Source organism: Echinops telfairi, unplaced genomic scaffold (assembly GCF_000313985.2).
Source record: "Echinops telfairi isolate 266 unplaced genomic scaffold, ASM31398v2 ScPeMD7_7424;HRSCAF=8462, whole genome shotgun sequence".
NCBI lineage: Eukaryota > Metazoa > Chordata > Mammalia > Afrosoricida > Tenrecidae > Echinops > Echinops telfairi.
Genome location: NW_022111324.1, coordinates 42,043,672 through 42,051,044, shown reverse-complemented (window position 1 = coordinate 42,051,044; position 7,373 = coordinate 42,043,672).

Sequence of the window (7,373 nt, the reverse complement as noted above, 5' to 3'; positions counted from 1 at the left end):
CAGCCAAAAGGTTTACTTTAAAAATTTCAGCCTCGAGAGACTTTCCTTCCCCTCCCCATCCTGAGCTCCCAGGCTCTTTCACCCTTCCAGGGTCCCCACCCCATCCCTTAGCTCATCAGTTTTTGCAGGGGGGCGGACAAGTGTTTGAGGCCAGCGAATGGGTAAATGGCTATACCCGCTCAACAACGCTTAGGTCCTCTCACTGGTCCCTGTCCTAAGTAGCGGGTTTTTAAACCTCTTCTGAGTCACGAGCGACGTCAGGTATTTGATAGAAGCATGCAACACACACACACACACACACCCCTTTGGCGCGCGTGCACTGAAGCACACAATGAAACGCTCACTTTAGAATTGTTTTAAATCGGTGGGAACATGGGGGGTGGGGCGCCGCTACAGCCCCCAAACCCAGGATCAGCTCTCTGTCTTACACCTAAGGTCTCAGGACAGAGAGACGTGAATAAAAAGGTCAGATGTCCTTGAGCCCCACCTGTAAACCGTTTGCTTGGGTGAAGTTTACTCCAAGTCCAGGGTGCTCTGCACGCAAAGGTGCGTAAGGTGGGCTTGGTGACGCGGGAACAACCTAATTTAAGGAGGCAGGAGCTTGCAAAATTGTATCAGAAAATCCAAGCTCCCACAGAAGTTTGAAAGAGGGTGTCTCCCCCCACCCCCCACCCCCACACAAATATCTGACCACTGGCTTTCATTTGGAGGGGTGGGGAGAGAGAGGAGGACCAGCTTTTAATTGTTTCCATGTAGTGAAAAACTAGGACTAAGTTTTAAATTCTGTACCACGGACAGCTGTCCAACTTGCAAACTCAACCCACTGCACGAATGCAAAGAAGATGAAATGGGAGGCGTGGCAAGGAGTGGAGTTGGAAGTTCGTTCTGGGCGAGGAAGGGACCAGGTGTGGTAGGGAGGCAACCAGTCCACAGGGGTTTATCTAGTAGTGAGCTCTCTCTCTTCTCTTCTCCCTCTGCTTGTCTGCAGATGGCTTCTGGTGCTGGAACCCTGGGTGCGGAAAAGGGGGATCGAATGCCCAGGTGCAGAAGTGCCTCCTCTTCCCAGTTGCCAAACACATTCGGTTGGGGAACCCCAAGTTACTAGGGTGGGAAGGAAGGGAAAGGGGGAAGCATCTTTCCCTTCCTGGCTCCACATAATCTGAAGGGCGGGTGCGCCTTCTGCAGAGAGGGGAATGTGCCTTTCTATCCACCTGCAGCGAGAAGGGAGACCCAAAGGGGCAGGATCCCGTCCTCCGACGTCCCGCAGGTACCCCCCCTCCACCAAGGTCGCCAAGCTCCTGCTGGGTGGTTCCGTGTTGGAAGCTCTTCTTTCATTTTTACGGCTCTTTGGGACAAGTGTCACTAACTGAAATCTTGAAGGTCGAGCGGGACCAGAGTTTATTTCAAGTGGGGACTCTCTATTACTCGCCATTCACAATAAGAAACCTGAATTTGTACTTTACAATGTGTGAATACAATATAGCTTAAAGCTCTTGCAGCGAAGCTCATTTATGTGCCCATATTGTGTTTAATGTAGGAACGCCCACCTGGCAACCACACACACACATACACAAACTAGCATCCTTCCAGAACCTCAACGGAGAACTTCAGACCTCAGCCAGGCTCACTCCAGGTGCTGGAAACAGTGAGCAAGAGCCTTGCCCTGCCCCACGGTGCTAGCGGTACCTTTGGCCACTGGCTGTTTCTAGCTGGGTTTGAGGACTTGTCAGGAAGCATCACAATCGCCACCGCCCAGTCCTGCAATCCGTCTGGAGTCCTCTCCTCACGTCTCGGGCCAGTTCTTACAGCTGGAAGTGTGATAGGAGGAGGAGCCTTTCTGGAAAAAGGCATCCCTCAAGCCATTTCCAATTGCCAAGGGACTCTCAAAACGGCCTCAGATGGTGCACTCTTTCAGAATGAGCGTCCGTTCCTCTTCCCCTGGTTTCTCTTTGAAGACTGGTGTTAAAAGCTCGATTATGTTTCCTCTCTATCTCCCCTTCCTGCTGGGGCTGCTAAAGAAAGCACCTCCCAGTACACTCAGGAAAAAATCCTTAGTGATCGTCAGACCTAGTGGAAAACGTGCCGCTGGATTCTTATCCTAAAGATGGAAAGGAAACTGGCTCCCAGGAGTCCACAAGCCTTTCTGGAAAGTGCCTCCAGCATTGCAATGTTGGTTTCCTCCCTGCCTTGACTCCCTGCAAACTCTTCAAAATAGGACCCTACCAGTCCGTTGAGGCTCCAGAGCTTCCAGGGCCAGCGGCAGATGACTTAGTCCCCACAGTCAGAGCACCAGTCAAACATGCTATACCCTTAGAAACCATATCTGCCATGAAAACACACACGGATGCCACAGTGCAGGGGTGGCGGTGGGGGGAGGTAGGGGTGGAATTAGAACCTTTCTTGGCTTCTTTTCACTTACTTCAAAATTTAGGAAGGCTTTTTACTGGGAAGACTTCAATTTTATTTTGCATTAAAGGTGGGCCACAAGACCTTTTTGTTGCTTAAGATTTCTAAAGCCTTGCTTTGGGTCCCAGGTAGAACTCCAGGTAGCCAGCCCCCTGAGGTGTTCAGAATCTTGGGCTGGTGTGTGGCTGGGTGGCAGGGGTGGTGGTGGCTAAGGGTCAGCTCTGGCAGCAGCCTCCTTTAGCGAAACAGCTTGGGATGGGTGGGTTTGTTGGATGGAAGGAAGCCCCTGAGACATGAACCATTCCAGAAAGGTCCTGAGCTGGGTTTGAGACTAATACCCAGGGGCATCACAGCAGTGAACTGAGTGGGTGTAACACTGACAGGGTGCTGTAGATTTGACTGGAAGTTAGTTCCAAAATCAATGGAGAGGGAAAGAAAAGTGGTCTAAGTGAGGCATATTTAGCAGCCTGACCCCCAAGTCAGAATGATTTAAAGTTTTTATTAGGAGAACAGATGGGAGATGAGAACATTTCTTGATGCAGGAGGGCACTGCTGGGGCACTCATATGCTGTACAATATAGTGTCCTATCAATTTCTGTAGTGCTCAAGATATAAATCAAACAAAGAATGTATTTAAATGCTTTACTTGCCAACAACCTCTCTTGGCTTGAGAACACTGATGAGAAAACGGTAGAATTGAGGCAATATGAAAATTCAAAAGCTATGAATGTGACCTGAATGCCGTTATTTATTTAATGGGAGAGTGATGATTTTCTTCCTTCAACATATGTGTCTGATAATAAATCAAAAAGAAAGGGAAATAACTATCACCATGCCACTCTAGAAACACACAAACACATGCTGGCTTTTTTGGAGATTTTATTGATGTTCTTTTAATCCATGAATTTAAGATGAAACTGGTGCTCAAGTACTGACAGCATAGACAGCAGTCCTGGGTTAGGGATTTAAAATTCAAAAATGCAGATTCAATGATAGGAGGTCAGAGATGAGACTGTTGTCAAACATAAAAATGTGAATTGAATTGCTTCTTTTTAGCTGGATCTTTAACATTGACTTGGTCATAGGGGCACTGCAGAGGAAAGGAAATAAACTGTTATTGAGTCATTAAACAATCATTTTGAAAAGGTTTAATACTGTTCATGGAGGGGGGCCGGAGAGAGGGAGGGAGAGAGAACACTAAGGCACTAATAATGTTATTCAGATCATTTGATCTATACAGTCTGTCAGACCAAGAGGAGGATAATGGCAACCTCAGGCAAATGTTCCTCATTAGGGTCTAAGACCCACTTCCTAAATGCAGACTTCCAACTTGAAGAATTTTATTGTCAAAAATCCACCCTTAGGAAATCTCCAAAGTCCTCCAAGTACACACAGCTCTTGCGTATTTGATTAGAAACATGAATGGCACAGGTAAGTGCATATAGGAAAAGGAAGGCTCAATGAGGTCTGTAGCTGATACAGTTGTTTAGGACCCTTTCCTTAACTAGATAGTAGGTCAGTTAGGGGAGGCGGCAACCTTCTCCTTGGCCCAAGACATGCACTTACTTACTCAGGAATGATCCTGAGAAATGTGAGGGGAAAAGCCTTTCCATAGACTCCTTTACATAAAGCAACCATGTATCCAGAAAAGCAAGAATATGATTTGTGGTTTAAGATCATCTCAGCAGTCAAAATGTTCTTTAGTGAGATTGTTACCTGTTTATAATTTTAACTCATGTAATTTTAACAATTTGTCATACCACCATGCCTTAGGAAAAAGTAATACTAACTCTTTTTGGAATGATTGACTATTGGACTGTGTGATATGTGGATTAATTGTCAATAAAACTGTTTCTTAAAAAACGAATGGTTGAGGACTTTCCCCCATTCATTCTTTGCTCAAAATAGTCAAGGGTGTGTTGGTTCATCTTAATTAGCGAACATAAAGATAGGGATGTGGCAACAGACATTTTAGGAAACTTATAGCGTTAAGTGTGGCATGCTCAGTCTCTTTAAGGACAGACTAGAAAGGAGTGAGAGGAAGAAAGAAAGGGGAAAAACAGAGAAAAGAAATCCATGATCATCAGAGGGCACCTAGCTTTCCAAGCGCCACAAAATAAATGTCATGTCATCATGCCCAAAGTGCTTGCTGGGAACCTGGTTTGCAACACTTTGGGTTTCTTTCCCTGCCTTCTTTGTACTTGCCTAGAGCAGCCTCATGAAAACTTTGCTGGTAATAAAGAGTTCCCCGTGAATTTCCAATCACACTATTCCCAAGAACGGATGCGCACAGTGAAACTCACTTGAAAGGTCCTACGGTGGCCCAGAGGACTTCATTGTCCCTGGTTCAAGCAGCTTGTGAGAAGTGCACTCCAGGTGGATCTGGCTTTCTTATTTGACTTGTTTTCAAAGAATAGGCACTTAAGGAGTTACAGAAGCACTACCAACTGGGGCTATAATGCGAGAATTTGGTACTCACGTGTCTGCAGGCAGAGCCACAGCATTCCCCTCGCTGCAAGTGGGCGAGTTCTGTGAAAACTGTGTATCCAGTAGCTGGATCCACGTAGTTAAACTGGCCAGCCTGAGGGGCAGTAAAAGTGAAACAATTCATGAATCTCAGTATTCATCATTTCTTCTCATCGTAATTTCTACTCCTAAAATGCCATAAATTTTACTTTAAAGTATTCAACATCTTCCCTGCCATGCTAACGGCATTCGCAATTAAAGACTGAAAGCATTCCCACACCATGCATGATCCAACGTTACATGACATAAGGAGAAAATATACAGTTGGAGAAAAAATGAGAAGTTGATGGGAAAACAAGAACTCCTCTATTCCCGATCACTATGCTGCCACTGTTCAGGTATTTCTCATTTGGTTTCTAGGTAACAAGCTTAATAACAGGCGATTTAAATGGTTTAAAAGCTTAAGAGGCTGAAAATGAACTTTCACTCAGAAGTTGCAGTTGTGATTTCAGTCCTTAAAATACGTGGATAATGATTTAAATGTACAGAAAAGGTGCTAATCAAAACCAACACTCCTTATAGAAAAAACTATTGCCTCTTCTATTACTGAACACTGTTGCTTACTCTCCTGATGTTACTCCATTGCGCGTTTCATACCCCTTCTTTTCCCTTTATGCTGCTTTCTTTTTGACCACTGTTGTTGGTTCTCTTTTTAAGCACATAAAAAACAAAAACAGCAACAACAACATATTAACACTCATGGCTTTCACAGGTTTGATCAAAAATCAACTTTTATATATCATCAGTTTAGATATCCAGGAAACAAACTCGACCTGTACTGAAATTTTAAAAAGTGCCCCAAATACTTCTCGAGCAGATATAAGTAGATACATAAACTCCTCTATTGCAGAGTTGGGCTGTGTGGGTGATATTACTAACCGTGAGTTTTTGTGGAGAAACTTCCTCCCCAGCCTTTTATAACACTTATATAAACACTCGTGAATAAAGCCTTTTCATTTCAACACAAGTGAAATTTGCATGTCTCTGATACACATTTTTTGTTATGCGCCAGGAACAACATTGTCAGTGACTGAATATTTTATTCTGGTTGAGCACTGAACCTTTTATGCCTGATGGAGAAAGAGTGGTGCAAAAGGGCAGAAGTTCAAATCTAGGTTCACTCTAAGGCATTCCATCAAGGGTAGACCCCCGTAGCAGAAACCTAGCAAGCCTATCCCAAGGCTGGGCTAAGGGCCCCCAAAGCCTTGGGGTTGCAGAAGGCAATTACACGAAACAGGGAGCATTTGAACAGTACTTTAGAATGACCAACTGTTAGGGCCTTACTTCTTTATTTACAGAGCCCATGTTTGGAACCTGAAAGAAAAATAAAAACACTGGAGCTCTGTAGCTGCTTTCTTTTCACTTTCCATTGCTTCTGGAAGTCTTCTGAGGGCAATTATCTGGCAACCTGGAGCCAAACAGATCGCTCCTGCATGTGCACCTGTTCTGCTTTCCTTGTTGACTGAGCATCTTTGAGCTTGTTGTCGGCCCACACAAACTTCATTTGTCCTCAGTAAATGAGCCCCTCTTGTAATGTAATGGTGGCAGCAAAGATGTGCAAGAGCACTGGCAGTTTGCCTGGGGAGCAAGACGTTCAGCTGTGCCCATCAGCGTGGGAAGGAAGGTAGAGCTGCATTTCCTCGAGGAGTGGATGAAGGACTATTGTGAGGACTCTGATTTGTGGGAAAGGAAAAACAGCAATCACATTATTGGGTGTATTTAGGGTCTCGTGGACACTCATCGAACCCATGAGGCGGCTGCTCTGCGCAGGAAGACAGTTCCTTTGCTTTGCCAGGCTGAGTGAGCCTGTCTGTAAAGGGCCACTGGTGTTTGCCCTAAAAAGATGAAATCCCTTTTCACGTATATCCAAACTCACATGTGAAGGGGAGTACAAACAGGAGCAATTAAAAGCTGCCAGTCATTTCCTGATGAATCTTTCTTCTGCTAAGTACTGAAATAGATCAGACAGTGGATTCTCAGGGCCTAGTGTCAATGAAAAGAAGTCAAATTTAGCCAACCCCAAGATTTATTATCCTCTATATCCTTCGAGCTCAAGCCACACCAAGGAACACTAGTCCTCAAATACTGGTCTGTCTGTCTGTCCCTCTCTCTCCCTCTCACACACATACACACACACAACCCTTATCATATAAGTTAATTTATATAGTTAAAATATCTATTAGAGAATTTTACCTGTTCTGTTTTTATTACACTATTTTTTTGTAAAAGCAATCCAAATAAAAGCTACCTTTAAATTCGTGTGGTCTAGGGTGTTAGAAACCGCGGCCATTCTAAATTTGGACGGTAACAAGCAATTGGCAAATCCCCCAAACACTAGAAAACACAGTTCGACAGCGTCTGCGAAGATCGCCAACACCTGATCAATTTCCTTTGTAAATGAGATCCCAAGAGTGAGCGGACAGAGGAAGAAAGACGGGAAA